The sequence below is a fragment of the Anthonomus grandis genome, chromosome 11, assembly GCF_022605725.1.
Source record: "Anthonomus grandis grandis chromosome 11, icAntGran1.3, whole genome shotgun sequence".
In the NCBI taxonomy this organism is placed as follows: Eukaryota; Metazoa; Arthropoda; class Insecta; order Coleoptera; family Curculionidae; genus Anthonomus; species Anthonomus grandis.
In genome coordinates this window covers 23,951,638-23,971,282 of record NC_065556.1, presented here as the reverse complement: position 1 = coordinate 23,971,282, position 19,645 = coordinate 23,951,638, and the positions used below count along the sequence as shown (strand labels likewise).

Sequence of the window (19,645 nt, the reverse complement as noted above, 5' to 3'; positions counted from 1 at the left end):
GATCGTACTAACTTAGTGATTCGTATCAAAAGATTCGTATTATTCGTACCGAAATTAAATCGTAGATATATACAATACGCCGTGACATACGTATTGTATAAATGTACAATATGCCCTCACATGTTCCTGTAATGACCACCTATTATGTTAGAAACCGTAATGATTTCATCCTAATTGATGCAATACTATACAGATATTAAACACTTTTGTGAATAAATGTTTTATTAAAGTTTAATAATTTAAAAGATTAATTAAAAATGTTGTTCTATTTGCTTCATAATGAATATTGTTTTATTATATGTATTTTTCTTTTTTTTCCATACCTATATATCATATTATGCCTTTAAATATGCAATTACATTATAGTTTTATTTTCTTTGTAGCTTTTATGCTAAATAAATATACATTATTATTATTGTATCTTAACAAGAAACTAAGAAAAAAGATACCAAGCTTTGGACAAAGAGTGAAACCCAAAAATGACCACTGTCTGGTGGCCACCATTTTTATAGTGGTTGTGTCCTTTTGATGTTGGTCACTCTGAACATTTTCAGTGTTGCCAACAAAAAATATATTAAATAACGGTAATGAAGTTGACGACTTTGACATTTGACGTGTGGCCTGTCACGGCTTAAAGCCATATTTTAGCGAGTAAGCGCCTTATTCGGTTGCCTTACGATATCTTAAGCGTTACATCATCATATGGTTGCGCTCGAATGACGTCAAGTCTAAATATTAGCTATACCTTTCATCGGTATTGAATTCGTTTTGAAGACTGACCTAAACCATGAAAACACCCATTTGTCTAAGTTTTCAAAAGGTTTTGAATCTAAATCCGATCTCATACTGGTGTAAACATATGGTGATCTCATACTGGTGTTACTGGTGTAAACATAATCTCACTCATATTTTTTCCAAAGAAATAAACACAAACAAATCAAAAATCAATTTTAAAAAATATCTGTGCATCCTCACTTTACCTCACGTATTTCTCACTGTATTTTTTTCAAATCTTATCGGTTTTTTGATAATTTATTCTTTTCTGCATTTTTATTTGGTTTGGATGTCTTAACTGTCTCTTATACATTAAAATTAAATAAATTAAAACTAATATTAAGAAATATAATGCTTCTCAACTCTAAAAAAATATCAAAAATGTTATATCAATATTTATTGTTTGTATAGCTTCCCTTTGACTCGAGTTTATTAAGGGGTCTGTACCCACCTTAAATTGAAATAAAGAGTTCGCGAGCTGTTCCAGAGCAGCTCCCGAATTGAACTCGAGCAGCTCGCGAGCGCATCGTCCACACTAAAAATGAGTTCATAGAGTTTCAGTCCTGTGTTCAGTTCGGCCGAGTTCGTTGAGTGTTCGAAATAATAAAAAAAATATTTAAATCTAGAATCTCCCTTTTTGTCATTAGAAATTTACATAAATTAAAGAAAAATGTCATCTCTGGAAAGCGATGAAGAAAGTGATCTAATAATTGCTTGTGCAGCCTATTTTTTAGTAAAACAAGGTATTGATTCAAAAAAAAAAGGAAAATCAAGACCAGACAGCTGGTGGCAAAGAAGTTTATTTAAAAATCGCTTAAAATATGGTGGAGTTACTTTGCTTAGAGATTTACAAATGGAGGACCAAATTTTATTTCGATTTTAGCCGTATGCCCGTACCAGATTTTGAAACACTCTTGGTTCTAGTAGAACCAATGATATCAAAACAAGATACAAATTATCGAAAGTGTATCTCATCCAGAGAAAGATTGGCTTTAACTTTACGATTTTTGGCAACAGGAGATTCCTATACAAGTCTCCTGTACTTATTCAAAATTTCCAAGCAAAGTATTTCTGCAATTGTACCAGACGTATGTGAAGCTTTAATTGGAACTCTGACTAACCTAATAAAGGTAAGCAATTTTATTTTACATTTTTATTTATTTATTTTAAAATACAAAATAATATTATGTACATTAATTTAAGTCCCATAAATTAAAATAGTTTTTTGGAATAATGTAATCAGTAATGCTAAAATGTTCTGCTTCCTTTTGGGGAGACGACATTGGTGACCGTGATGGGATAATCTTTTTGTACCATAGATGAACTGCTACTTGCGTCATGCAATGATGACCCGAAATGCTGCTGAGAGTGCTGCGAATCGAGAGTGTTAATTTCCGTGTCATAAGTTGTGGAGGGTGAAGAGATTGCCGACTGTGGTTGCGATGCCACACAACTGGCTCTACTAAGATTTGATACACTTGATGATGAAGTTTGCGATTGCAAAATGCTAATTTCGGTTTCATAAATTATTTTATTAATGTTAAACTCCACATGTGCTCTGGTTAATGGATCAAAGCCTCTAAGCTTCATAGCAATATGATTTGCAAATAAGGAGCAAGCATCAGATGGCACATTCTTCTTTTCATATATAGTTTTGAGCATACCGAAAGCTTCTGCAGCTTGGTTATTATTTTCTGTTATTTTTGTGAGTTTTGACACGTGTTTGTTATTTGTAAATACACTTTTTCTTTTTTTCCCTATTTCCTTCGAATTTTCTGTTGCATTTCGTGGTGAGCCATTTACATGTAATTCTTTGTCACGTGAGCTATTCTCTTCATCGACATCGACGTCATTTATTTCCGCATTTTTTTCAACATTTTCGACATTGGCTGATGCATCCTGATGAGCCTCCTAAAACAAAATTTATTCTAGAATTTTTTATTTGATTTTAACTTTAACAATGGTTTAAGCAAATGAAATTTATTTGTGTTTTATTTTCAGATTCCGGATTCCTCTGAAGAATGGCTCGCGGTTGCCGAAGAATATAATAATAGGTGGAACTTTCCACACTGTTTAGGTGATATCGACGGTAAACATATCACACTCCAAGCGCCATTTAATAGCGGAAGCGAATATTTTAATTATAAGGGGTATTTCAGCATTGTTCTTATGGCAGCAGTTAAGGCAGATTACTCATTTTTATTTGCCAATGTAGGATGTCAGGGAAGAATTTCTGATGGAGGGGTTTTTAAAAACACTGATCTGGCTACAAAGCTACAAAATAGAACCTTATCTCTCCCAGCAGCAACAGCATTGTTAGGACAGGAACAACATACATCTTTCGTTTTTGTTGCTGACGATGCATTTCCTCTCCAGGAAAACATAAGGAATGCATTTGAAAGGAAGCCCTCAACGAGCATTTAATTATAGATTATGTAGAGCTCGACGAATAGTTGAAAATTCATTTGGGATAGTATCATCCGTGTTGCGCATCTTACGTAAGTCACTTTTATCGGAACCGAAAAAGGCTACCACTGTAGTACTTGCATGCCTCTATCTACAAAATTTTTTAATTCAAAGCAAACAATCTACAAAGGTGTATGCTCCTGAAGATGCCTTTGATCGTGAAGATTACGAGACGATGGAAATAATTCCTGGCTCGTGGAGAAAAGATCAAGCAGAAATTAACTCCTTTCAGAGCTTTAGAAATATTCCAAGAAAATCTACTGTAAAGTCACGTCAAATTCGAGATAACTTCGCAGAATATTTTTCTACGGTTGGAAGAGTCCATGGCAAAGTGATTTTGAATGAAAAAAGCTGTATACAGTGTGGATCAGCCAAATGGAATAAATTCGATAACAAATGAATGGGGACGTATTCGAAAGAACGATCGATTTGTATTTTTAATTGCTCATTTTTTGTTGAACGTTTTTTATTATCGAACTTATTTCAGTTGGCTGATTCACACTGTATAAAAATCTACCAATTCTACATAAAATAAAAAATACTCACCGTTTCGCGTGTTTCATTTGGCATATATCTGTCACTCAAAAAAAAACATATGTTTGTATCCAAACCACACTTCTTTATTAATCTCTTCTGTGCTCATTCCTGATTTTTTCATTTTTTCGACCTTCTGATGAGCTGTTCGGTATTGTGCTAAAATAACACTAATTTTCCGTTCTACTTCATCTTTTAATTTTGACAAAATTACGCCTATGTCTTCGTATGCGTCTTTTTTTATATATTGTCTTTGTGCCTGGGATTCCACAAATTCTCATCAACCACACAATTTCATCCTCTGACCAGTCCATTTTTATTTAAAAAACTACTATAATATTATGATATGAAACTGATGTATAAAAACGGAGCGTACTTCTTTAAAACTAAATAATATACTTAAAAGACGAACAGTAAACGTCCATACACATACTGAGCTCGCCACCTGTTCGCAAACAAACCCTTTGAAGTACCGACTCGACTCGGAACTCTGAACGAACTACCGAGCTGCTCTAGAGCTGTTCGCGGACACGCGTATACACCAAGCTCGGAAAATGTTCGCGAGCTATTCGAACTATTTTTCTAATGTCAAGTCACCTTAAGGTGGCCGCCGTCCGAAATTCCCTTTTGGCGAATCAATTTTCATGGGGCTGTATGTGGTTATAATCTCCCAAATCTCCTGCAAGTCCTGCATGATTCTTGTTGGCTTCCTGCGAGTTCCGCCGCTGTATGTACACTCGGTTATTTACCTCGCGCGTCCAAGAATAGATTTCGGTTTTTCGCGCGCTCGCGCTCCACCGCTCACGACCGTCAGCTGCCACTCGCCGCCGGTTCGGTCTTCGAGCGGTTTAGTTTAGTTTACTTTAGTCGTGTCCCAAATATGGTCGGTTGAGGTGTATGGTACGCGTTTTTTTAACGGTGGGACCACGTGCTTTTGCTTGTAGATTAAGGAGGCGAGTGCCGTAACGAATAGAACCGCTAGATTCGCGTCGGATTCACGTAAGTAAACAATTTGTAAATGTAGTGTAGCCACATCCTTAGGTGCGATAAACGGCTGGCCTTTTGGGAGTGAGGTTAAGTTGTTGGGAGAGTTTTACCGCTAAGGAGTGTTTTGATGAATGAATTACAATTATCATCAATGAACGAAGCATTATTATTTGAATGTATGCATGTTATTTTAATAAGATACGAAATACGCGTTGTTATTTTATGATGAAGCAGTAAAATGACGTTGCAGCTTAATTCTTTAATGATGCGGTCTTACAGTAAATTGCTCGCTGCACTGCAGTCGCATGGTTTTATTTTTTTAATTAATTTATTTTGAATTTTCCGCCTCTGTTTATATATCAACATTCAAAATGGCGGCCAGTGGCAGAAATTTGGCGCCATCTTCGATTCGAGTAATGACATCAAAAGTACTCAATAGGGATTATAAGGAGAGGAAGTAAAAATGGCGGAGGAGCGCCATGTTGGATGTAACAATGAGGAGTGTTCATTATGGACCATTACAATTCCTGAATATTGCGGCACTGATGCTTTGATGCCGAATTAATGTGTGTAACTTAATTAAACATGCCGCGCTTTTGTTTTAGTAGCCCCAGTACATACAGTACTATACTAGCGGAAATTGAACAGGTCAAATTTAATATTGAGGAGGAATATTTATTGACAGAAATTGCGTTGTTCTGGCGTTATACTCTGCATGCATATATAGTTTTTAGACGAAACTTTCAATCCCTTGGTTATCCATGGCTTTCTGTTATTTTGTGGTCTAATATTGACATTGGCGTTTTTGGCAGTTGACAGATGAAGATTTTGACAGTTTTACTAAAATCGAATTTAATAGCTGTTAAAGTTGTTACTTGCATTGACAATCTTTAACTTTGCTAATGTTTTGATACAGCGATGTACGAATGTTGTAAAAAATTATATTAAATGCCTATAGAACACTCGAAAGAAGGGCTTCAAATGACACAGGAACTGTCCAAACAACCTACAAGAAAATAACGAGAAATAAAATTACTTCAAACGCCTTAAAGGTATAAAACTTAATGTCAAACTTGGATGCCTTGAAGAAGTAATAATCGGACTAAATGCTGAAATATATAAAAATTGAAAAACCTGCTCTTGCATTTCTTCAACACTGAGTGCTATTTTGTCATATAATTTACAATGATAATATTTAACTCAATATAAATAAAATGAAGGTTAAAAATAGGCTTGAATGTGGTTAAAAAATGTTTTTTTATTATCCACTGGAATGCGATATGACACGCATACATCGGTAGTGATGTTAAAGGTTCGTCGACCCGGAAGTAAAACAAATTGATGGTGGTCAAAAAAAAAGGCGAAACGTGGGCAAGCAACAGTAAAAAAATCGAGAATCAATAGCGAAATTACTTTGCAAATAAAAAAACTGGAATATTCCAATATATAAAGTGAATTTTGAACTTTGTCCTGATTTGGCCTCGAAATTTGAAAACCCTCTATATTATTTATTACCACTTGTACAACTTTCTTGCTGTCGAAGATTAACCTGATTATATATATCCTTCTAATTTTAGCCTCTTTAGCCGAAAATAAGAATAATTAGTAATTATGTAAAGTCTATAAATACCATTACATTTGCCAAGCAAACATTTAAGAAAGTAATTTTAGCCAAAGATATAAAACTTAAAAATATTCATTTATTTTTACTTTAGCCAAAAATATTCAATTTTAACGTTACCGTGTGAGGCCTAGTTCTCACATCTGATACGTCGTAAATATTTTATTATCCCATTGGATATATGCTTTTCCACATAATATGAAATACACGTGCTCCTTATGAATAATTCATTTATAAGTTTGCAAATACTCGAAAAATAAATAAAACCTTCCTGGAAATTTAAATTTTGCTGTTATTAGGCAAAATAAAAACGGCTATACTGCATCTAAATTTAGACCAATACATTTTATAGGCATGAAATCCATGCATTAGAGAGAGCCAATAAGTATGTCATATAGAAACATTTTTTAGATATAGAATGACAATAAAAAATGTATAGCGAAGATGCAACAGGCAATTTCAACTTCACTTAACTTCAAAATCCATAAAGTTTATGACCTGACCCCGAGTTGACCTGACGCGATGCCGACTAGCAACATCAATCAATATCTTATATTTTGATTTTACGTTACATATTAAATATCCAGAGTCGATTATTAGATTTAATGCTGCTCAATGTTCCTTAAGAAATATATAGCACAGTATTGAAAACGACCTTTTAATAAACGAATGCCTCTTAAAAATTTTATTATCAAACTTCTGCATTGAAAATATTTTAAATTACATGAGGAATTTTACTAGAATCTTAAAGAAAAATTTAATTATTAAAGGACTCTAATGAAGGTCTGGGGTGGTCATTCAAGGTTATAAGATAATTGTGTGGGTGTGGCTTTTTGTCATTTTATAGCGATTTTAAATGCTGAAACTATTGGAAGAATTTCCATACGTTTTAAATGACCAAAAAAATCATTTATTTTTTTTTTCAGATTCTTAATCTAGAACTAAAAAGTATCGAACGACTGATTTAAATTTCCCGCCTTCAATTCATGTTTTTTTTGCCACTGTCGTTCGGAGACTCCTAATTTTAACCACAAATTTTTAAGTTCTCGTGTCTCTTATTCACTTACACCTTAGATGGCGCTCACAACTATCAATCTAAGAAGATCTTAAGCAGGAACTGTAACTCCATACAAAAATTAAGGAGTGGGGGTGTCGCGAGTCGCAACTTTTGCATATTTATATTTAGTTATTTATAGGGATTTTGACGTAATCAAAGCTACAGGGCAGCCAATAGTTGTTTTTAAATTTTTAAGTATTCGGTTCTTTGACTCCTATCCTATTTAGTACGGGTCCGTCATTCAAAAAAGTTAAAAACATACTTGCCTACCCGACTATTTTGACCACATATGAGATCCAAATGCATCTAAATTACATCTCTCTCTTTAAGGTTTTTATTTTGTAATTTCAAATAAAAAAAATCACACCTGACACGTCGAACTTTTCCCCACATATACAGCGCTATAAGCCTCATAGTTTTTTGGCTAATTTCTACATATGCATCAGGTTAAAATTATTCCTGCTTTTAGCAAAAGACAAATGAAGTGCCAATAATAAATGAAATAAAAATTAAGTTTTTCTGTATATCAATCAATCTTAAAATTCGATATAAATAATTAAATATATATGCAATTACATTGATTTCAAAGGCAAATAGGACGAAATTATTCATTTTTAAAATACATAAATTAATTAACCTTTATGGCGCCGTAAACGTTTCTACATTTAACTTCTATAATCTTACGTCAACCCTTAATTTTTAATTAGATTTACAGGCGTGCAATTTGGCCCTTTTTAACATTAGTATAGTAACAAAATAATATATGTTAATTAGTGTTTAAATTAAGAATAAACGGTTTTTAAGCCGCTTAGATTACACACTGTTGGGCGCCAAAAATATTGAAAATCTCGGTGCGATTGACCGTAAAATAATACGAGTTTAAGTTGTTATTTGAGTTTTAGTTTCTATTTGGCATATTTTACTATTGGAAATAACATTGAAATTGATTTTTAATTTTTTTAACTAACGATCTTGTAATGCTTCAACTGTCTGGAAAAACTAGATTTCTGATAGAAATTTTGTGTTTGTTTTAAAATTGTTGTAGTAAAACCACTTTTTTTTAATAATAATTTATGCCTACTAAAAAATCTTCTTTTCTTTATTAAAAATTACTAGTTTTCTGATTCCGATGAATTATTACATAAAAATGGCACAACAAATTAAGAAAAAACATCATATTTAATTATATTTGCTGTTAATTTTATAATAAATTTTATCAATACACTATTTTATACAAAAACATCAATTTATTAAGAAAATGAGACTCATGTTAAGCCCAACTATGTATAAGACAAAAAAAGATACAAGAAATGAAGTTCTGGTCTATTTTATAGCAATTTTGAATTATACATTACAACTTTATACGCGCTTAATGGACCCTTACAAAAAAGTACACTAGATACTACAGCTGTCAAACGTCCCGTTTGAATTGTTTGAATATCCCCCGATTTCCGTCCAGTTTATACGAGTGGTGAATAATTAAAAACTGTGGCCGAGATCCGTCAGTTTATTAAATGTTTAAAAGCACTCCGAGGGTTGTTTTCGAAAAATCCGCTTGGCCTAGTTTGTATATATAGACGGCGAAGCCATATTGTTGGCGCTTAATTAATATTTGGGCTTAAGTACCGTTACCTATTTACAAAATGAAATCCCCTTCCCGATAATTATACGCTCTTTTCCGCTTATTGCTTCCTTTATTGGTAAAGCAAGTCGGAAGCCCACAATCCTTTCAAGGCACCGGCTTATTTGCGAAAGATCATTGAACTGAACGAGCAGTATTAGTTTATGTGTTTACTAGGCTGTAAACTACTTAATTTGACGTTAAAAAGGCTTTAAAAAAGTTAATTAACTGTAATGCAATACTATGCCAACGTTTCTGTGCGTATTTCAGATTTTGACGTATTTTTTTTTGTTTTGAAACCTTATAGTTTAACACAGTATAAGGTGTTGTATTGTTTGATGATATTGAAAACAATAATCGCATCGTCCTACCATCTATATTCAGCAAACTATTTGCCAAATATCCTGTATGATATTAAAGCCAAAAATCTGCACTATTCGCGAATTTGGTAGGAAGGCAGTTGAAGAAGCAGCGTTTGACTGCTTTCTAGCAAAATGGGTAATTTTTGCATTTCTTCTAAGTAATTTCAACAATTTTTAACGGCAGTAGGACTCATAAATCATTGTAGATGATGATCATTTAGGGTTAGCCTTTTGAGGGCACTAGAGCTAAATAAATTCTAACTGATCATATCTACGAACCATATCTATTTGCAACTACTTGTATGATATTAAAGCCAAAAATCTAACAATGCTGTATTCACGTTAATGAAATTTAAAAGACTGATTGATAGTTGATGATATCTTGAGTTTGCTGTAAAATCCCAACGGTTGGAACTATTTTATATTAAAAAGTTTATTCCATGAAAAATACATTGTTGTCCAGCAATCTTAAATTTATTTTGGGACCTAATACTTTCATATAATTTATTAACTGTATACCTTATTTTCCGTTATTAAAAACAAAAACATACAAAAAATATGTACAAAAAAATAAAATCATTTAGCGTGGTTCTGTAGAAAGTCATGTATGGTTAAATGTTATGCTTTTTTAGGTCCCGAGGATATCTTTTTTGTACCTTTTCTATTAGATTTATGTTGGTTTCTGCTAAGTGACCATACAACAGAAGCATGCTCAATACTATTAAAGTCCGTAAAGAATTTTGCTTATCTTATAAATTTAAGACCACTCTTAGAGTAAACACTTAGTAAATGTTATCACAGAAGACGTCAATATTCAAATACAATTTACTTCTATCAAATCAATGGCAAACTGCATCAAAATCACACTGAAGCTTCTTGCAATCATCCAAAGAGGAAACAGGTCCAAATATCTTAAAATTATTGGGAAACATGAGACATAATAACATATAACCTTAGGTAGATCATTAATAAAAATGATAAATAGAAGACGTACTAGGTTACTGCAACTGTCAAGTAATATTTTGTGACTTACTTCATCAAATGCCTTCGTATAGTCATTCATGATTGTATCAAACTGTTGTTTGATATTTATTGCTTCTGCTGCTTGTTGTGAAACCAAGAGTAGATTGGTAGTTGTGAATCTATCTGCTAAAAAGCCATGCTATTGTTAGACAAATTGTGATTGAAATTGAAATATATTGCCTTGAATAAAGAATACTTATTGGTATATAATTTCCAACTTTGACTTTTATCACCTGTCTTAAAAATAGGAGTAATAACAAACATTGGGGAAAACTTCACCATTCATTGACTTATTTAAAAGACAAGTTAAAGGCTGTACAAGAAGTCAACACAGCCTTTGAATATATAGGGCGTCATTTTGAAAACATTAAATGCAAATAGCTGTAAAACTGAAGAAATCAGATAAGCGCAATTTGGTTACCAATGTTATACAGGTAGGGGGAACTACAATTACCATATTTTGGTTATAGGGTGAGTCACCTCTTAGCCCCGATGCATCCGAAATCCAAAATGTTAAATGACACCACGCCTTTTGTGATACGCCGATGGAATGGCCAGCGAGATCACCAGATCTAACACCCGTCGATTTTTTTTTCTGAGGTAAAAAACTGTTGTGTTTAAAACGCAACCAGCTTCACTTGATGATCTTCGGCAATGGGTCATTACAGAATGTGCATTTCAAGAGATGTGTTTCAAAAGTTCAATGAGTTTGAACATAGATTTTTATTTAGCGTTGTTTAGGCCAAAATGGAATGCATCTCAAACACAATTAAATAAAATAATACTTCATAGAAACAGAGTATAATTTATTTAACTTATACCTTTCTTAGACCCTGTATAAAATTGAAGAAAAATTTTTGTGCAGGTGAATACTATTCCAAAAGACCTTTAATTTAAAGTATTACAAAAGGGGTGGTGTCAGTCAAAGTTTTGGGATTGGGGTGCATCGGGCACAAGTGACTCACTCTATAGTCAAAATTGGTGGTTGTAGTACCCCGTACTTCTATAACATTTATACCAAAATGCGCTTTTCTAACTTTTTTAGTTTCAGAGATATTTGCATTGAAAGTTTTCAAATTTATATATGAGGTAATTGTAATTGAGGACACTCTGTATATGAGGTAATACTATTATTCCCAGTACATTTTTTGCCCTTTAATTTTTTTAATACTTTCCTTAACCGCATCCTTTGAGACTTCAAAGAAATTACCAGTTATATTTAATGTTTCGTAGACAGAGCTAAATTACTATGCAAAGGCGTCTACTATAGTTTTTGGATCAATCTAAACAAGATACATACATACATAGCTTGGGGTATTTTTAAAAACCCAATGTTTGATACCTAACTCTATAATATCTAACTGACACTGAACGATCTTCATTCGATAAGTACCTTGTACGATATTAAGACAAAGACCTGCTATATTCTCGTTTATACCAAATGCAAAAGAGACTGCAGGCCTACCGCTGCTCGGATTCGCAGGTATATAGGAGAAAAAAAAGTACGTCTAGACACCCAAGAGTCATAAATCTGCTGGCGCATCTTACAAAAACTTTACGCCTCCCTTTATTTACCGGGAGGGTTATTAAATGCAGAATCGGCGTTTTTTTTCATAATCTAAAAGATTAGAGTCTTTTATGGCCGCTTTTTTTTATTTTGAGGGGTGAAAAAGAACTTCGTTTAACAGTTGATTTAAGGTCTGGTCTGATAAAGCCAACCGGAACTGTCTCCTGTAAAGTCATATTTTACGTGTTCCAGGCAATTGGAGTAATTGTTTGGTTCTTTTGGGCATTTGGGGTCATTTTTTGTGCATGCAATTTCCTCTTTCTTCGAGGCAGTTTAAGCAATTCTTAAAGACTTGCATTTTATTTTATAATGCTTTCTTTACTATTAGAATTCATTTTTAATTACTTAGAAGCAGTAGAAGGTCATTCTTTATTTATTTCTGGCAGTAGTTGTTCCTTTCACAATTATTTTCGTTTGAAATTGCTCATAATTCTTGCTTCTTTTATGCTTTTAGTGATATATTTAATTACTTCCAAGCAATTCTTTCGAGTCCAGGCAAGTCCAAACAATTTCTCATTGTTTCAGGCAGTTAAAGGGGTTTTTGATCGCATAATGTTTTCTACTGCATTTTTAAATCAATTTCACCTAATACTCGGTTTTAATTTATTGAAAATATTTCGAAACTTACAGGAATTCGCTAATGAAATTTTATCGTGCATAGCATAAAATGAAGCTTCGTGAAAGGTCACAGGTAAAATGATCCACCTACACTTTTAATTAGACCATGTTTACTGGACCGATCTATTTGACCGAGTATTGCGTTAATTTTAGATGTTGCATCAAAAAATTTAAAATTAACCCATCCAGTCACATTTAAAAAACACAATCATAATGTCAAAGGTACCATCAGCGAATTTCAAGCTAACGTTTTTTTTTGATTACTTATTAAAACATTTACATGGTAATAAACACAAGCTTGTTATTGTTTGCTAGTGGAATCAGTTGTGTGAATAAAAAATATGAGGTAATTTATTTACAAATAAATGAATATATTGACGTAATTGATACAAAGACTTTAGTTGTTACGTTATTTGACTTATGTGGTTATTTGGGGCAGCTTTATCTGCTTTTTGATAAATATATTTGTATTTGTATTGTGGCTAGGAGGTACTTACTACAATATTTCCAAAGACACCACCAAAAAATAAACTTTTATCACAAACAACAACAAAAATTATACTAAAATCAAAAGGATTTTACGAACAAAAAATCAACCTATAATAAACCTTGCTTTTAAAATTTTTTATACCACGTGTGTAAACAAAGATATTTTCTCAAACACCCTGTATACATTTGTCAGATCTAATCACAACACAAGTGGATCTTGTCCAAATATAAATTACAATTCTTATCATCCTTCAACCACAAAGCAAATATGGATATCTCGACAGGAAATAGAGTGAATTATGTTTTAGATAAAGCCGTTCTAACTAAAAACCAAATTAAATAAAATACAGGGCTCGGAAGTCAAACGGAATGAATTCTTCAATAATTTTATTGTCAAAGAAATATTTTTGTGTTCATAAATGAAAAGTAATAAAGTAGCCATTTGATTTACATTATCAAAAATTTTAATTTTTAAAGAACTACATTCGCAAAAATGCCTGATCCTGAAGGTTTTGTATAACTCTCTGCAGAATACCGACGGGTATTGCTGCAATATGTTGTTTGAGGGCTGGGACAGTCCTGGGGCGACCAGGACAACACTTTGGTCTAGGTATCTCCACAACAAAAAAAATCGCGGATAGTTAAATCGGGAAACCGAGGCAGCCAACTGATATCCCCGTTTCGAGAACCTTGAAAACAAAGCATTTAAAGCATTCATTGAACTTCTTGCAGTGTGGCTTGTTGCCCCGTCCTTTCCAATGAAAAAGTGTGCTTTCATTCATTGGTAAACGGTGAAGTTGTGCTGTGAGGAAGTTCTAATCATTCCAACGTATCGGTCAGTAGTAACGGTAGCGTTATTTAGAGTTTCATCATACATTGATCGATGATTCATACCATACTGTCACTTTTTGAGCGTGAAGTGGTGTTTCGTGGAGCAAATGAGGGTTTTCTCCAGCCCACTATCTAACGTTTTGTTGGTTAACAAAACCGGAGAGGTGCTGAAGTGCGCCTCATCACTCTTCCATAGGTTGTTAACTTGGTTGCCATTTTTTTCCATTCTGGCAAGTATAGTTTACAAAATTGGATACGTGTTACTAATCACCAGGATTAAGGGATTGCAGACCTGTATTTCGTAAGGGTGATATCCAAGATATTTATGAAGCATCCTTCTTACCTATCCCTGCAGCATGACGGATGACTGATCTGCCTGGACTTCTTAACGTTGCTTGACCAACACTTTCGATGTTTTCAGGAGTTCAAACAGTTTTTCACTACCATTTCTTTTTTTAAATGTCGATCCAGTTTCTTCAAGATTATTTATCCAAGTTTCAATTTCTTTATTTGATGGAAGTGCCTGCTTTCGCAATATATTGAAATGCCTTCGAAGGTCACGAGGCGTTAGCTGTCTAACGATAACTAATGACAAGCCATGCGGGTTTTGACACGTTGGTAATTTTCGATGGGACCACTTTACCACGTCCTGCAAGCCTCACCACAAATCTTCACGTTTGACTGGTGCACCCTGTATTTTTAAACATCTAATTCCATGACAGCACCCTAATTTTTCATGCAATCATGAATATAAAATGATAAACTTCTAATGAATGTAATCATTCATTGTTCGTTTCCGTTCAGAAAAATTTAATTGTACAGAGATAGATTATCGAAAAAGTTAAAATTTGGCAACAGTGTTTATGGGCTAGCGCCGCCCCATGCGGTTAAACGCCATCAACTTACCCAATAGGATCGACCTCTGTATGTGCTACAACAATGTTGCCACATGTGTAACTTTTAATAATAAACGACTTTATTTCCTGAAATCATTTACAATATAATAGATTAAAAAAAGAATAATTCCTTATATTTCAGGAAACTCCAAGGTGCTCTTCCACTAAATCCTTGTTTTTATGAAAAAATAATAGGAATAATTATTTTTTTTAACTACAACTAGGTCTTATTTTATACACAAGTATAAATTTACAATTTTATTTATTTTGTAAGAGAACTTCTTTCAAAAAAAGCAGTTTTATGAAGAAGAGCCGTTAAGATATCTTTTCTTATGCTAATATTATGCACATCTGAAATGATTACTTATCATATAGATATGACGGAACTATATCATACATTTTGATTCTGGAATCCATGGATAGCCACGCATCAATTCAGGTAATTTAGGTGAAACATGTTCATATTTATAATAGACAAATCTAATCCAAGAATTTTGTACCCTTTGAATTACGTTTGCAGTCTCTGATGGATCAAGGCAAGGCCCGTAAACAGGTGCACAATAACTAAACTGAAACAGGATCAAAGCGTCATGTAGCATTTTTTTAATAGCAACAATCAAGCAATTCGCTGCAAGTATGTTTAAGGTAACATATTTTCAAGATCGCATTTTGTGATCTAAAATTAAATATAATTTTGCTTTGTTCCTCATTAATAGTTAGTAGTAGCTGAATTCCTTCCATCAGCTCAGATTTTTAAGTCACAATAAAAGTTAATTAAAAAAAAGATATCAAAGTAACAAAGGTGTGAAGGCACACAAAAAACTGCCGATATCCTTTATTTGATTCTCAGTAAAATTGTCATTTCATCGTTGATGGTAACTCGACAATGGGGAGAGGAGCCGCAACCTCAAAACGTTTTTCATTTTATCATTTCCTATTTTATTTTTTACGTCAATCTGCAGCCGTTGAGTAGCAAGGCAGCCTGCCTTGCTCTGGATCCGGGAGGTGGGTGGGATGCGGGAGAACGGGATATGGCACACAGTGGGACAATTACTGGGAAAAAAAGTGTTTTATGTGTTGATCTTGAATCTACTTGAGGCCGAAATATTGCAGAAATAATTTAAAAAAAATTGTTACTTGGTACCACAACAGTACAGTACCTATCAGCAGTCTGGAAAATGAAGTTTTTCACATATTTTTTAAAGTTTACATAATTTTACCCCATAGTGCGCCCTGCCGCATCAGTTTTACAAAATGAAATAAGAGAGTAGACTTCCAACATTTCCTCGTCTAGTTGTCGGAACAGTTTTGTAAGATGCGATGTTTACAAGGCCGTTCGTTTTCTTTATCTATAAGGAAATCGTTTCCTTGTAATATTTTTCGTAATTTTATTGGCGGAGGAAATGGAGAAATGACTTTGGAAAGATGTTTTTTACACAAGTTTACTCGTGAAATCATTCCAAACTATTTAGGCAATAAAAAAATATATTAATTAGTTTTGTCACTCAACTATATCCAAGTGACCGATGAAATTTGAATGCTCAGTCGCAAAACCCTCTTAGTTTACATCGCAGTGTTATAGCCAAGTATTATAATTAATATCAATTTAATGACAGTAATAGTTTGTGTGCACTTTTTCAAAAAACCGTAACTTTTTTATTTTTCGATTTACAAGTAAATTGAAGTTTAAGTTATTCTTTATAATTTGTTGCTAAATGCTAAAAAAATCCATACTTGTAATAGTTAAAAAAAAAACGATGAAAAACTTTGAACCTAAAAAAAAATATTAAACCTAAAAATTATTCTTCTATTGCATCTAATTCTGCAATCAATAGTTTTGTAGAAAAAAAAGGTGAAACATCTTGATTGAAACCAACTGAATTTGATTTTTTACAGACTAAAAATTGACAATACAAAAAAATAAGTGTAATGAATAAAATCACATTTTCTTACCGGACACCCGGAATTGCTGCAAATCAATTAAAATATTAATTGATACTTTTTTTGATAAAAAGTTATTAATTAAAAATATCATCCTTAAAACAATCCCAACCCACGCTTCCAGCATACACTGAAATCAAAAACAAACTCAAATAATGTTCTATCAACGTCATTTCTGTCAACTCCTCCAACTGTCAATTTTGCCAAGCAAGATGGCCGACATACGATTCCGATTTTCACCATACAAGCTTCATACATGTGATAAGAAGCGTCTTAGAAACTGTTTACTTGTGTTTAAACTTAAATGGGCGTAGTAACTGTACAACCACTGTTGCCGTACTGATTTTTTCCAAGATTTTAAAAGATGAAAAAGGGCTCCGCCTATGCCATACTCCAAGTAGCCCTTGACTAACAGGATAAAAACTAAAAAGGGATCGGAGCAAAGGGGCTTAACGCAACCCGCCTGAACAACTTTTCGCTCTGGAGAGCCAGTTTTTACCTTTCGAAATTATCGACGAAACAATAGGTCCGCATTTAAAGCTTTCCGCTTCCAAAGCGTTTTGTTTAAAAGTTACCCTAAATGTCTCGACATCGGGTGCGAGTTTTTATATTAAAATTTCACCGGAATTCGTCGCCATTGTGTATGGTCGGTAATTGGTTTAATAATCGCTTAAGTTAAACCGTTTTATAAATTATTCTCAAAAAAATTTATCAGCGTGTAAAATATGTAAACGCTTTTGGAAAACTTCGTGGTTGGTCGTACCTCTTTGAAGATTTATTGAACAAAACTGGTGAAGAGGATATACTAGATTATGTAACCAACAGTTATAATCAACAAAACATTTGACAAATTAATTATTACTTAGAACAAAATCAAAGATCTCCTTATTTCCTTAGATCCCGATGATATTGGGCAATTTTTATCTTCGACAACATACCCAAAAAAAAACTTATAACGAATGAATCAGCCAGATCCGTTATTAATTAATCAAGTGGCTAAATGGGCAGATTATAAACGGCACTGATACATACATAAAAGAGTAACCTTAACGCTCGGTATATAGGCTTTCCGCCCTCCAAAAGGGGGAACACGTCTCTCCCCATGGACTCCCCTTTGCTATAGGTGAGCGCATTCAGTGAAGCCCTGAAAAGGGCGCGGAGGGCGCAATAATTTATGGTCATTTGGGGTCGGAAATACCGTTGAAATAGGGCCCAACTAGGGTATTAGTTGCGACAAAGATTTCAGAAATAAAGTGGAAAAGCTCTGGTAGTAAAAAAGTTATGGATTTTCTTACGACTCTATCATTTTTATCTGAATTGGTTGGCATGGATGAGGTTAAATGAGAAGTTAAATATCCTCCTTGGCTTTCATAATTACCAAAAAAATTAGAAATCATCATTACGTAAAGTAACGATTAGACGTAAAGTAGCAAGGGTAATTATCATAGCAAATGAAATCAGATTAATCTGAATAAACTTTGGGCTAAACTAAATATTTAGGGAAAAATATGTGACTTGTTTTTGGGTTTTAATATTGTAGTTATAATTGGGTTATGAACAGCAAAGTAGTCGTACCCAAGCAACACATCATATATTATTATCGTTAAATATATATTTATTCAACAATTTTTTAGTAAATTGTTGGTTTTGGTATATTTATCAACCGTATATGGTCAAGGAATATTTATTAAACTGTAGAATATACGAATATCATATACGATTCTGTTTACAAGAGGAAGAAAATTTCGGCACTTAAAAAAATTGACATGGGATCTTCATATCTATAATTATAGTTTTTAAACTCTATTACTACACCTCAAATATTTGATTAAATTCTTCTGAAAAGTCGCTATTTTTCGTTTATATTATCCAATCTAATAACGCTGTTTTTATACTAAATATTTATATATAAAATTATATCAAATTTAAATAAACAGTGTTATTAAATTAAATATTGAATATATTATTTTCTGCAAAAACAATGTTTTTCTTCAACACAACCCTTACCCCACCCACCCACCCCAAACATTTAGCCAGTAAGAAATTCTTTTGAAAATTTAAATAAACAAACTGTGTTATTAGATTAAATATTAACGACGAAACCAGCTGCCAACTATAGTTGGATGCTGTTATCCCCGCACAGAGGCACTATAGCGGTCTAGTTACTACTACTACTAGTTGAGCTCATGCTCTAATCTCTTTGGAACGTAAGCTATCTCAAAATTAAGGCAATTGTTATGGATACATCTTCCCTTAAAGTTTTCCTATTTTTCAGGGTATTACCAGGCCACCTATTGAAAGATTGGCCGTGAAGTCAATGATATTTCTAGCATCATGACGAAGATTAATAAAATCTGTATAGAGCTAAAAGAACATTATCGATCAGTGCAACGTTGTCGCCAATTCAGCACCAGGAAGACCAACGTCTGACTGGAAATCAAATTATCTTTGAGGAAAAAAAAACCTCTCCGCAACATCCTTCAAAATCCATTTAAATCGTTAAGAAATTTACCATTATTCTCCTGCACAAGTTCATACATATACAAGAACGCGTCAGTGACTCAATATTAAGTTTTTGACTGCATTGAATAGTTTTTTAAATGAAATTTCCTATAAAATTCTTAAACTAATGGCGGAAGTAAAACTCTTCCACAAAAACATTTTCTCGTCTAAAGTAAGGATGCTCAGTTTCATTTTATACAAATTATTCGGTAAGAATGTCTCATCTATTTCCGGCGTTTACCTTTGATCAAAGGCAAAATGCCGGTAAGACTTAAGAGAAGCCTCAAGACCGAAGAATTTATTATTCAAAAGGAAGAGGAAAATTAAAGTGAAAAAAAGAGTAATCCTCTTAGAGA

The 19,645-nt window shown here is 33.2% G+C and overlaps 1 protein-coding gene across 1 annotated transcript in view; it reads left to right on the top strand.

Annotated features, from left to right (window-relative positions):
- The first annotated feature begins 4,587 nt into the window (after positions 1–4,587).
- LOC126742207 (equilibrative nucleoside transporter 1) overlaps positions 4,588–19,645 on the top strand; it is a 40,334-nt gene continuing 25,276 nt past the window's right edge. Inside the window, exon 1 of the mRNA XM_050448799.1 lies at positions 4,588–4,773. The gene's annotated coding sequence lies outside the window, so the exon portion shown is untranslated. The remainder of the gene's footprint in view (positions 4,774–19,645) is intronic.